The sequence below is a fragment of the Eulemur rufifrons genome, chromosome 5 (genome assembly GCF_041146395.1).
Source record: "Eulemur rufifrons isolate Redbay chromosome 5, OSU_ERuf_1, whole genome shotgun sequence".
NCBI classification, from domain to species: Eukaryota; Metazoa; Chordata; class Mammalia; order Primates; family Lemuridae; genus Eulemur; species Eulemur rufifrons.
This window is the reverse complement of record NC_090987.1, coordinates 42,542,220-42,556,709: the sequence shown is the minus strand read 5'-3', so window position 1 is coordinate 42,556,709 and position 14,490 is coordinate 42,542,220. Positions and strand designations below refer to the sequence as shown.

The window sequence follows — 14,490 nt, the reverse complement described above, 5'->3', positions numbered from 1 at the left end:
ACCAGATATGTGATATCCCAGTATACTCACAAAATGGTTGTTCCAAAAAGTCACCGTAAGACTTTTTCCAGATTTGGCCCCAGGGGCCCTGGCAGAAGCAAATGCAAAACTGCTAAACAGGGAAGGGTGTACACAGACAGGTAAAGAAGGGGAAGTAAACAAATATCCCAAAAGAAAAGGCTCCCATTTAAAACTCTTTTGATAAATTAAAATTCCAAAATCCATAAAGAAATTTAATACTAAGAAAAATCACCAGCAAAATCAGCTATTGGGATATACATATATTTATTTCAGATGAAAAACCACAGCATGAACAAGACTTTATATTTGTTTTGGATACTCAAAAAGATAATTGATGAGATAGCATCTACTGAAAGAGAGCAAGAAATCATGAAACAGAAGCAGGCAGAAAGAAAATAGAACTGTTGATTATGTCAATGGATTGGGAGTCTTGGAAATTTTAAAGTAATAATCATTAAAACCAAAGCACAGCACACAGAATTAAACTATAGATTGGACATGGATGAAAAGAAAACTAGTGAATTGAAGATAATAATGAGAATGTCATCAGAATGCAGCACAAAGGGACAGATTTTTTTTTTTTTTAAGTGAAAGAGCAATTAAAAGCCATGGAGAATAGATTGAGCATTTCCAACATCTGTCTAATAGGATTTCCAGAGAACAAAATGGAGGGAATGGTAGAGAAACTATTGCAAAGAATTGAAGGAAGTCCCAAGTCCTCAGCTTTAAAGTATGCTACAGCTACCAAGCAGGATAAAGAAAGATAAATCCACACTTCAGCACATCATACTGTAACTCTGGGGATACAGAGAAAACCTTAAAGCCACCAAAGGACAAAAAAGATATACTGGGAAGGAAGAGCTATTTGACTGTTAGCAGATTTCCGACAGATATCAAACATCAATATCAGAAGACAGTGGAGAAATATTAAAGTGCTGAGAAAAAAATAACTTTCAATCTAGAATTTCATGCCCAGCTAAATGCACTCAAGACTGTGGATGAAAGAAAGACATTTTTATTCAAAGATTGGGAAAACTTACCACTCAAAGACCCTCACTTTGAGAAAAACTACTAAAGGATGTTCTTCAGGAAGAAGGAAATTGAACCCATAAGAAAGGAGTGGGATACAAAAAGCAATGGTGAGCACAAAAATTGAAAAATATGACAGTAAATTTACCTTTGACTATAAAAACAAATAAGTCCTAACAAGTGATTTTAAAATTTTTTTTAATTAAGCAAATTTTTATTAATGTGGGACTTAACTAAATGACAACAACAACAATATGGGAGGGGAAAACAGAGATGTTTAATGAATAATTTAAACTTAGTACAGTCCTTGTAATCTTCTGGAGTAAGAAAGGGAGGCTGAATAACTTCAACTTTTTATGTAAATTAAAAGAGTAACTACCAAAAGAAAACCAATGTCTTGCTCCCAAATAGCAAAGAGATCAAAAGGGAGGCAGGGAGGAACCTAGATTACTTTATAAATCCAAAAGACAGCAGGAAAGGAGGGAAAAAGGAGCAGGCAGGTAGAAATGAGTCCAAATATATCAGTAATAACAAGTATAAACTGATTTAATTTACCTAATAAGACATTATCAGATTGGATTTTTTAAATTCCAGCTCTATTTGTTAATTTGAATGAAACTTATAAACTCTTTGGTTGAGTAGGAAATTCAAAACTTTTACCTATGTGGAAGAGGGGAAGACAATCCCGGAGTTCTTCTCTTTGCTTCTAAAGCTAAGGTGTCAATTTTATTATTGTGAGGACAAAAAAGTTACAAAATAAACAACCAGTAAGAGTTGTGTACTTTTAGGTGTTATGGGTACATTTCTCAGAACATTTCCACTTTGTGGATATCTTAAAAGATTTGTTTTTTTTTGTACAAATAACATTTCTTAGGACATCTTGTTTTATTTTATTTTATTTTTTTAATATGAAGGAATAGGGGGTTGTGAGGAGGGGTGTTCAGTTGCCTTCAGTAGAGTGCAGTGGCGTCACTAGCTCAACTGCAACTGCCAACTCCTGGGCTCAGGCGATCCTCCTGCCTCAGCCTCTTGGGTAGCTGGGACTACAGGCACGTGCAACGCCCAGCTGGGCTTTTTTTTTTTTTTTTTTTTTTCCTTTTCTTTTTGGTAGAAATGGAGTCCCACTCTTGCTCAGGCTAGTCTCGAACTCCTGAGCTCAAGCAATCCACCCACCTCGGCCTCCCAGAGTGCTAGGATTACAGGCGTGAGCCACCGCACCCTGCCAAAGGATGTCATAATAATGGAAAACAGCAGGATTAAATATTTTCAGAGAAATGTCCATATTGGAGTATGAGATTGATGCTTTTGCATCATTCTCCATTTACTTTATCAGTCTTGGCTTTCTAATAGTGTTTCCTTTTCTGAATCTTTGTGAACTTGCTTTCACTAGCAGTTAGGAGAACATGGGCTTTCAGCGTTAAGCACTGGAATTCCATTAATTAATTAATGCCATGAGGAAGGTAAAAGCAGTTTTAAGAAGCTTAAAACTTACAGTATGAAAAATAGAAAAGGCACAAAGAATTGTACTAAAGAGAATATGAGGCATGTAGTGTTTTGCATTTTCACTTCCCTTCTTTGTTGCCTCTTAAGCAACAACCTTATCTTAAATTTAGAGCCCTTCTTGTACATTCTTCATATGTTTCTAGTGTATTTCCAGTGTTTACTACTTAATATCCAAGTGTAAATATTTGTAATGCATTACCTATAGCATTAAAAATATGCTATAGGTAATATTTTATAAGCTTTACTGTCCCAATGAGAAAGAGCTTTCCAGTATCTCTATACCTTAAAATACCTTACGTGGTGTTTTAATCCCAGGAAAAGCCATCCCACCTAAATACATGCTGTCTCTGGTCTCATGTTACTTTCGAGTTTCTTTTTATGTAGATTTGATAAATCATGGAAAAGCTCTCATTTTTTTTCAGGGATATTGGTGCCTTATTTCTTGCCAGTAAGAAGTAGCTAAAGTGAAATCTAAAGCTATAATTATTTGGAGCATAATTCTATAGCCTATCATTTCATTGGTGAACAGGTTTAGAGAAGTGGTCTTGCCATTATATGGTTAGATCTCATTGTAGGAGGGCCTGTGCCCCATGCCAGTGGGATTATTATTACCCAGAAGCACCGTGTTTTGCTTACAGAATGTGGTCCGACTTTTCCTTAGGGAGAGTCAGGAGATGATGCATAGCAAGGAGGATAAATTTTGTAGTTAGAGACAGGCAAATCATGTGGCAGCTACAGGTAGGCATAGGTTCCACAAATAAAACAGGAGTCTTTGTAAGTTACTATACCTTCTTTGTGTTGTTTTTGTTGTTGAAACAGAGTCTCATTCTGATACCCCGGCTAGAGTGCCATGGCATCAGCCTAGTTCATGCAACCTCAAATTCCTGGGCTCAGGCAATCCTTATGCCTCAGTCTCCCAAGTAGCTGGGACTACAGGTGTGCCCCACCATGCTAATTTTTTCTATTTTTAGTTGTCTAGCTAATTTCTTTCTATTTTCAGTAGATACAGGGTCTCACTCTTGCTTGAGGCTGGTCTCGAACTCATGACCTCAAGTGATCCTCCCACCTCAGCCTCTAGAGTTCTAGGATTACAGGCGTGAACCACCACACCCAGCCGGTACCTTCTTTCTTAAAGATAGAAGTTTCCCCTAGATATCAGTTGCTAAACATAGTGCTGAAACGTATGTGTGTTTCTATTTTTTTTTTTTTTTTTTTGAGATAGGACCTTGCTCTGTTGCCCGGGCTAGAGTGCAGTGATGTGATCATAGCTCACTGCAGCCTCAAACTCCTAGGCTTAAGCAATCATCCTGCCACAGCCTCCCCAGAATTTGGGACTACAGCCACACACCACCATGCTTGGCTAATTTTTCTATTTTTTGTAGAGACGGGGTCTTGCACTTGCTCAGGCTGGCCTTGAACTCCTGGCCTCAAGCAATGCTCCTGTCTCAACCTCCCAAAGTGCTAGGATTGCAGGCATGAGCCACCGAGCCTGGCCTTTTATTTTTTTAATGGAGTAGAAAAGTAACCTCCTTTAAGGTTAGTCCGAGGTCATACTCAGAAACTTTAAGGGAGGATTTCACCTCTAATTGTCCAACTTATCATACCAAGTGAAAGGCACTGGTATTATAGGGATTCCTCCGTCAGTACTATGTAGCACGTGAAAGCAGAACCAACATTTAAAAACATTTAATACCATGAGTATTAACATGATGGTTAAAGGAATGTGTTTTTGTATCTTTGAGTTCTCAGAAAAATGTATAGTAACAGTAACTAAGTATAGGCTTCAGGGTTAGCCAGTCCTTCCAAATAATAAATCCTTTCACTTTTCATTTGTGACTTAATGACCAAATGAAAAAGATCAGGTAAAATAGCAGCTAGCAGTTACTGGGGTGGTTACCCATAGTCACACACTGTTTGACCCCAGTGTGGTAATTAGGCCGTTCTTGCTTATGGAGAAAAGAGAATTCTCATTCTGCTCAGTCTCTGCATGGTGTGAAGAGGCCTCCAATTAGGACTTTTGGTCATAGTTTCTTACTGCCAGGAACTTTTAAAAAACAGTCAATACTGTGGTTCTGCCTTAAGTTTTCTGTTCTGTATCCACTTGAGGATACCTAAGGCTGAATCTTTATGTAGTAAGGGCAAAGATAGGTCTATTCCTTTATAGGACTTCTTACAGCCTAGTTAGGAGCAAATGAAGTCAGAAGCGAGACCCTCCTGTTGACCAGCAGGCAGGCTAACCACCTACAATTTTTTAGTCTCATCAGTTGTTTTCAGTATGTGACTCACTTTAAACAGGTTTTTTGACAGCCCTGGAAGACGGCTTGAGTTTTCCTTGTCTGCAGGCCAGAGATAGAGCCAGACCTCCAGGTAGTTCCAGGACTCTACTCTGAACTCCTCTGCAGGTTGTTACCATGGTCTGAAAGTTACATAGAAAGTAGATCATTGGTCCATGTGCCCAGGGAGGAAAAGAAATTAAAAGCAAAAGAAATAAATTGCAGAAATCTGTTAAATGAGTGAGGCTGATATTTTCTTATAAATCCAAGATGGATGGCCTCATACTTACTTTGAAAACCATATTAGCACTCAGCAGTTCTAAGATTTTCCATTGATGAATCTTGGTGTAAAAGTCATCAGGCTTTATGTCTTGACACCATTCTTCTGAGTCAACTGGTAGGGCTTCTCAAACAGCTGTGATTAGAATAATTTGACAGACATGATTCTTGCTTTGAAAAAAATCTAACACAGTGTTATTTATAGTATGTTGATGTTGTGCTTTGGGTGGCCACTGGGAAAGTAATGGAAACCTTTTTGGCCAACTGTTAATATTTCATGAGGAGAGAAACCAAGGCTTCTGATTACTACAGATCTCATTGTCATATAAGCTATAGGGATTCTTTCCAGCCATTTTAGTTGAATTATGTACAAACTCTAGGCTTAGTTTCTTTTTCAGAATTCCATTTTGATGTTTGACTATCTGCTGACTCCAAGTTCTGTGAGCAGTGAAGGCATTGAATCTTTAGGGCTTTACAAACTTTGCAATTTAAAGTGTTTTATGGACAGGCATGTCAGTCTTAGCATGTATGCTTCCACCTATACTGAAAAGGTAAATACACTAAAACCTATTCTTAAGATTGACATTTTTTAATATAAATAAAATTGACTTGAACTGGTCCTCAGGGCAAAAGGCATGAGTTACCCTCTTTATTGTGACACTCTGTACTCTGTGGGCCTGACAAATAGAAAAGCTCTTTAAATATTAGGTCTGGCGCGGTGGCTCACGCCTGTAATCCTAGCACTCTGGGAGGCTGAGGCAGGCAGATTGTTTGAGCTTAGGAGTTCGAGACCAGCCTGAGCAAGAGCGAGACCCCGTCTCTACTAAAAATAGAAAGAAATTATATGGAACTAAAAATATATACATAGAAAAATTAGCTGGGCATGGTGTTGCATGCCTGTAGTCTCAGCTACTTGGGAGGCTGAGGCAGGAGGATTGCTTGAGCCCAGGAGTTTGAGGTTGCTGTGAGCTAGGCTGATGCTACGGCACTCTAGCCCGGGAACAGAGTGAGACTCTGTCTCTAAATAAATAAATAAATAAATATCATTAAGCATATTAGAAAATTTAGAGCATACTCATCATTCTTAATTATTTTTAGAATTACCTATGTATGTGCATGCAGCCATGGTTATACAAGCAAGATAAGAGAGGAAAGTCTTTGATGCTACCAAGTAGCAGCCATCTAGGAAAGACTAAAGACAATCAGGGTGCAGAAGATACCCTGCCAATGTAGGCTCTGAATTGGGAGCCTAATTTTGGAGGACAGTCTGAAAGGCTTGGCAGAGGAGACTGGTCATTTGCTATAAGAAAGTTAAAAGCAAAGATAGACTAAGAAATGGCCCACCTTGTTGTTAGCCAAAGTAATAGAAATTAATAATTGCTACATCAGGACTGTTAAATGTTTTAGGTCCTCTAGAAATGAGAACTCTCACCATTTTAATAACAGTGCATGGACATAATGAAGTCATATTTATAAATGTTAACAGACTTTTGAAAAAAAAATGTTTTCTGATGAGAGCAATAACTACTGACTCCCGGACAGAATATATAGAGGGGAAAAAAACATTTTATTACCTTTGAGAACAGACTACATACCCAGGGGCAAAAAATTTTTTTGTTTCTCTCTGAGTTAATCAGGCTCCCTCTGTTATGCACAAGTATTTATTAACTCTCAGTGTACCTTGATATGCATGTTTTAATAGATCAATGTTTAATCTTTTTCTTTCTCACTTTAAATCAAAAGCTAGATCAATGTTTAATATTTAAAGCTTTAGTACTAGTTTTTAAAACAATTCTATCAAGCATGTTCGATTATATTACATTTAATTACATTAACTGATTTATTTTATCATCTTAATTTGAGTATCAAGAACAAACACATTCATATATAGTCGAAGATACATAGGTTAAAAACACATGAATCATATAATGTTTAGGTACTTATTTTTTCTGTGTCTGAATTTTAATATTTTTAGAAATTTTTTTAGGATTACAGTTTATTAAAACTTTACCAGATAGCATAAGAATATTCTGTAGATTCACATAATTTACAGTGCTGTCTGAGGTTTATGAAAACTAATATCTAGACATTGGGTATTTAATCATAGGTTGATTTAGTTGTTCATCCATGTTTATACTTAAATAATCCTAATTAATATAGGTAACAACACAATAACATTATTGAAGAAATTCCATTTAATTTAGCCTTTTGTAGGCAGAAAAGAAGTCTTATATTTACTAAAATTTCATGTTTGCATCTTTTTTTACTCTGGTTAAATCAAAGAAGAGGCATGAAACCAACTTTTAAACCCCAAACTTAAAAACTACACTAATGTAAAACATTAAACAAAGAATTTGTGTTTTATATTAATTAGGGGTATTAAGGAAAATGGGATCAAAATTTAAAGTTTTGGTATTTATTTTACTGAGGAGTATTACAGTCCTCTAAATCTTAAAAGTACAGTTATGTGCCACATAAAGACTTTTCAGTCAATGACAGACCCCTTATACAATGGTGGTCCCATAAGATTATAATATATTACTGTATGTTTTCTATGTTTAGATATACAAATACTTACCATTGTGTTATACTTGCCTGCAGTATTCAGTACAGTATCATGCTGTACAGGCTTGTAGCCTAGGGAGCAATAGGCTATACCATCTAGGTCTGTGTAAGTACACTCTATGCTGTTCACACAGTGACACAATTGCCTGATGATGCATTTCTCAGAATGTATCCCCATCATTACGTGACACATAACTGTATTAGTACAGAAAGTTTCTTAACACCTTTTAATTTGTGACTGTATCTTTAAGTTACCTTTCTACTAAAGAAAAGGGTTGAGACCTGAAAGCTCCTGCCTTCAGTGGACAGTGTCTTTATCTTGTAACTCAGCAAGGACACTGAGACCTTTAAACTAAAATTAGAATTTTCATTTTCTTAAGAACTTTTTTTTTGAAAGAAAGCACTTAAGGAGTTATTGCAAAACGGCCAGGCACAGTGGCTCACACTTGTAATCCCAGCACTTTGGGAGTTTGAGGAGGGAGGAGTGCTTGAGCTCAGGAGTTCGGGACCAGCCTGGGCAATGTTGCGAGACCCCATCTCTACAAAAAAATTAGTTTGTTGTGGTGACACACAACCTATAGTCCTAGCTACTTGGGAGGCTGAAGCAGGAGCCCAGGAGTTCATAGTTGCAGGGAGCTATGATTGCGCCGTTGCACTCCAACCTGGATGAGTGACACAATGAGACCCTGTCTTTAAAAAGAAAGAAAAAAGAATTATTGGAAAATAGGAATACTTTTTAAATTTATAATTCAGCTATTTTTATACAATTGTTTTATACATTCCTTTTCTTAGAAACCAAATGTTTTATAACTTAGTTGAATAAGATATATGGAAAGTACTTATTTGAAATAAAAAGCTATTTCACAGTTTAGTCTTCCAAACCCTAATTTAGCAACTAATTCATTTGTGAAAATTAGAAGTTTAAATTATGGCTCTCTTTTGTAAATATAATGACTGTGAACCTTTATTTTGTCCCACACTAGGAGTAGAATAGGTACATTCATAACATTTGGAGTTTGGGCTTGATTTCTTAATTGTCTAGAGACATTTTTAACACCTTATCCAGGATTATATAAGTACTTAGTGGTGCCTTTAAACAATTTAAAACAGTAATCCACTACACTTGAGAGATTTTATACTTTTCCTAGAACTCTCTCATGACATACAATCTGATCAGGATTATATACAGTAGAAACTGTATAATTAGGTTTTTTTTTTTTTTTTTACATACTCTTTTATTTATTTATTTTTTGGGGAAATATGCAACTCCAGCAGCCATGCTCCTTTTGCATCACTCCACTCCCTGACACACAATTCACATGGGTTTCCACACAAAAGAAAAAAAAAAATGAGCTTAACAGTCAACAGAAGAAATTGTTAAATTATTAGGCAAACTAGAGTACTTCTATTTTAAGGAAAGGAAATATTCTGAACTAGCTCAGATAAGGTAGGTAGAAGGTCCGTTTGTTCACCCTACTTTCACTAAGGGCTCAAGAGTAAAAAATAGATTCACATTTACACAGATGCTCTGAGCTTCCCATGCACCAGATTGCCTTTGATATGTTTATCTTCCAAGGGGCAGCAGCATCCTTTTAATGAGTTTTGCATCTCACAATTTTATCCTTTCGTAGTTCATTTGCAGTGCATAGCTAAGTTCTGTAATTCTACTAATTTGCATTAAGAAGGAAGAAAAGCAGACTTAAGAAGCTTAAAACGTTATGTGGAAAAGAAAAGAATACAAGAGAAATTTAATAAATGGAATGTGGAGCATGTAATAATTTGTATCCACAAGGGATACATACCTAAAACAAAACTATTCAAAAAGATGGAAATACGAGTATGGAAAGCGACATACCAGGCTGATACCAACAACAACAACAACAAAGCTATAGAAATACCAAATAAAATAGACTGTAAGATCAAAGGCATAAATAGGATAAAAAAAACTACATAGTAAATGACCAAACCACTAAAGAGATATCATAAACTTCATGAACTTAAATCTATATGTCCTCAAAATATATTAAGCAAAACTTATAAAATTATGAGAAGTTGGCATATCCACGGTTACAGTGGGGTATTTTTAAGTGCTTCCATCAAAAACTGATGGATCAGGCAGACTGAAGATTAAAAGTAATAAGCTTGATGTAGTATATATGGAAACCTGTACAAAACAAGTAGAGGCAATACATTCTTTTTGTGTCTACATGGAACATTCACAAAATTTGACTGTGTACTAGGTCATAAAGGAAGTCTTAGCAAATTTCCAAGGTTACATATGTAGAGTATGTTCTCTGGCTATCGCGTAATTAAATTAGAACTATAAAATTGGAACTACAAAAAGAATAGCTTAAAAAGAGGCAAATGTATGGAAACATAAAAATGCATTCCCTAGGAGTTAAAGAAGAAATCATAATGGTTATTCCAAATTTGTTATAAATGTATTATGTATCAAAATTATAATTAAAGGAAAGATTATATGTCAGAGGTGTGGGTTACAAATAAACTGAGACATAAAGGGAAAATTACAGCTTAATATGAATTAAATCAAGATTGACAAATTGAGCATTCAACAGAAGCTAGAAAAAGTACAGAATAAACCTCAAGAAAATAGAAGTAATAATAGCACAAATTAATGAAATAGAACAAAGAAATTAAAGAACACGTCAGCAAAAACAAAAGCTGTTTCTTTGAAAAGGAAATGTTATTTAAAAAAATCTGGAGCAGGACTGAGCAAGGAAAAAAGTGAAAAGATACTTCAAACAATATTAGCAATAAAAGTGGACATCATTAAAAATATAGAGATATTTGAAATGCATAAAAGAGTATGTTCCAAACACCTTCTGATAAATTTTAAAACCTAGTGAAATGGGAATTCTGTAGAAAAATTTAATTACTAAAAATAGACTCATAAAAAATAGAAAACTGAATAAATGAATAACCATTTTTTAAAAAAATAATAGCAGCTGGACACAGTGGCTCATACCTGTAATCCCAGCACTTTGGGCAGCCGAGGCAGGAGGATTGCTTGAGGTCAGGAGTTCTAGAATAGCATGAGCAACCTAGCAAGACCTGATCTCTACAAAAAATAGAAAAATTAGCCAGGTATGTTTGTACACACCTGTAGTCCCAGCTACTCAGGAGAATTGCTTGAGCCCAGGAGTTTGTGGTTGCAGTGAGCTATGATGATACCATTGCACTCCAGCCTGGCTGACAGAGTGAGACTGAGTCTCAAAAAAGAAAAAAGGCACTCAAAATGACACATTTTGCTTTTTGAATGACATCAGGCCCAGAAGTTTTTAAACATATTATCAACACTTAAAAGAATAGATCATTCTTATTGTAATTGAAAATTTTCAAAAATAAGAAAAAGAGGAAAAGTAGCCCAGTTTGTTAAATAAGATTATAACTTTTTTAAAAATCCCAAAAAGGACAAAATAAGAAAAATATATTTTTCGATCTTATAAATAGAAGTGAAAAAAAGAAATGTTTTTAAAGCTCACAAATCAAATGAAGTAGTTTTCTTTTTAAAGCAGAGTCTAAATAGGATTTATCCTAGGAATGTAAGTGTGGTTCAACATCAGAAAAATGAATGTAATACCAAATTAACCGATTAAAGATTTTTTAAAAACTGTATGATCATCTTAGAAGCCAAGAAAATTCAATAAATCTAAAATTCATTATAAAAACAAATCAGAAGTAGACGGAATTTTCTCTGAGTTGGTAAAGGGGATTGATAAAAACCGTATTGCAAACATCATACATATTGATCAAACTTTAAAAAAGTGTTCCCATCAAATTCAAGAACAAGACATTGATGTCCACCAACCATATTTTTGTTCAACACTATACTGGAGGACCTAACCATTTCAATAAGAGAAAAAACAAAAAAGAAATAAGAGTTGTAAGTATTGGAAAGAAAAGACCAAACTATCCCCATTTGAAAACAATGTAATTGTCTATGGAGAAAATCCAAGAGAACCAACAAACTTAGAACTAGTGAGGCTTCAGCAAGGTTACAAGAGAAACATCAATAGTGTTCCTATAAACTAGTAATCAATTACAACATGTTATTCAAAATAGCAATGAAAACTAATACCTAAGAGTAATGTTTATAGAGAAAAATTACGAAAATGGAGTGGTATGACTACGTTTATTGATAGGAAGACCCAGAGCCACTTCTCCCCAATTTACTCATTGATTCAGTGTATTTTGAATCAATGTCCAAACAGGTTTTTTGAGGGCACTCAAAAAGTTAAAGTTTTTATGGAAAAGCAAGGAGGCAAGAGTAACTGAGAAATTTTTGAAGAAGGGGGCAATATTTGCCCTGTCAGAAATTAAAATCTATAAAGCTGTAATATTTAAGACAGGTAATTATTAGTACTTGTATAAAGGAAGAAAACTGGAACACTAGAAAGCCTGAATTATAGAAAAGCTGATATACAAAAGTGGTTGCATTACAAATTAATGAGGAAACGATGGATTATTTTTTACATTGCTTAGACAGCTCTATCCATATGGAAAAATTGAAGTTCAATCCATACTTCAGTACATGTACAAAGATCAGTTCTAGGTTAATTAAAAGCCTGAGAAAAGCAAAAATTCTGTATGTTTAGAAGAAAATATGAAATCTGTAAATTTTGGAGTAGGGAAAGATTTCTTGAGCCACAGAAAAACAAATCAGGAGGGAAAATATCAATTTAATATTAAAAGTTAACACTGAAATATAAAAGTCTTGAATAGTAAAAGATATCATAGATAAAGTGAAAACAAGCCACAGACTAGGGGAAGATATTGGCCACCTGTATAACTGGAAAAGATTAGTATTCAGAATATTCCACTAATAAAAGACAACCAAATGGAAAACTGCAAAAGATAGGAGCAAGGGATTTACAGATATAGAAACCTGAATGGCTAACAAGTTTATAAAGGATGCTAAACATCTCTAGTGTAAGTAAAATAATGGGATAACCATTTCACACTTACCAGACAGGCAAAAATGAAAAAGCCTAACAACAATATTGGCAAAAGTCTGGGAAAATGAGGACTTTCATACACTGTTAGTTGAAATATAAAATGAATCAACCACTTTGCAGAACAATTTTATAATAACTAGTGAAGTTAAAACTTTTGTTCCTAAATATAACCCTGGGAGAATCACCCACATGCACAAGGAAATATATAAGAAGACTCACTGCACCATTGTTTTGTTTGTAAATAATGTGTTTGTAAGTGAAAGTTTGGAAACGAACTCAATGTTTGTAAAGCAGGAGACCGGGTGATAAATTATGGTAACATTACACAGTAGAGTTCTGTAAAGCACTGAAAACGGATGAATTAGAGCAGTGGTTGGTGACTTACTATTTTTGTAAATCAGTTTTATTGGAACACAGCCACACTCATTCATTTACAGATTATCTCTGACTGCTTTTGCACTACCACAGCAGAGGTGAATAGTTGTGACAGCCCATACAATCCACAAAAACTAAATTATTTTCTGACTGCTCCTTAACAGAAAAAATTTGCCAACTCCTGAACTAGAGCCACAGGTATTAACATGGGTAAATTTCAAACATAGGGTTACGTGAAAAAGGAAATTGCAGAATAATGTGTATAGTATAGAGTATTGAGTTTGAAAACATGCAAAGTACACCTGTAGATGTCTACATATATGGTAAGAGTGTAAAATATGCATAAGAATCCTAAATCCTACCACTAAATACATGGTAGTATATTACCACAGTAGAGGGAGGGAAAGGAATAATACTAAGGAGGTAGTAGGGAGATTATAGAGGGAGCTTCAACAGTTTCTATACTGTCCTATTTAACAAATGTGGAACAAGTGAAAATGTTAGTATTTTTACTATAACTGGGTAGTAGGTACATGAATGTTGTATTACTTAACTGTAGCTTTTTGAACATTTGAAATATTCATAATTTAAAATTTTGATCTCAGCTGGTGTATAAATGATGACGGTGAGATTTTACTTAATGAGAATGTTCTGAATATTTTGTTTTCTAGCACAGATTTTTAAAGTATTTTATGTTACATTGATAGAAATGGAAGATTTCATACACTTTAATTTTACCAGGAATAGTGGTTAATGTAAAAATGATGGACAGGAAGGCACATAGGATGACTGCAAAGAATAGCCTCAGTCTTTACAGGAGTTCACAGCTCCACGTCTGTCTGACTTACTGAACTTAAGGTTCTTCAAGTGAGCCTGTCTCTTACTTGGCTCAGTGTCTTCCTTTCTTTCTTCCTCAGCTAAGATGTGCAATAAAAGCTTAGGACAATAGCTGGGTGCAGTGGTACATGCCTGTAGTCATAGCTACTCAGGAGGCTGAGGCAGGAGAATCACTTGAGCCCAGGAATTCAAGTCCAGCCTGGGCAACATAGTGAGACCCCATCTCTATTTAAATAAATAAAGCTAACACAATAAAAGGCCCATTTGTTCAAGACACAAAGACATTTACAAAGAAAAGTTTGATCCATGACATAATGTAAATAATGTAATCTTAAAAATAACCAAAGAAAAGTGGAACTAAAAAGTGTATATTAATGAAAGAAAGGGTACAGTTCAGTATATGAGTTGGAGTCTCAGCTCGTCACTAGCTGTATAACCATGCATAGGTAGTTTTAACTTCTTTGGGCCTGGTTTCCTTAAGTATAATGTAAAGCGATTAGCTTGAATAATCATACTAGTCCCTTTCCACCTCTGATTCAGTGTCTTCTTGACTCCTTTTTATTATCATTATTTTTTTTTAATTTTTTATAGAGACGGGGCCTCACTGTGTTGCCCAGGCTTGTCTGAAACTC

At 35.1% G+C, this 14,490-nt stretch overlaps 1 protein-coding gene across 2 annotated transcripts in view; it reads left to right on the top strand.

Moving 5' to 3' along the window:
• The window catches only part of THOC1 (THO complex subunit 1), a 63,176-nt gene that overhangs the window by 30,940 nt on the left and 17,746 nt on the right, over positions 1-14,490 (top strand). The gene's annotated exons all lie outside the window — the stretch shown is intronic.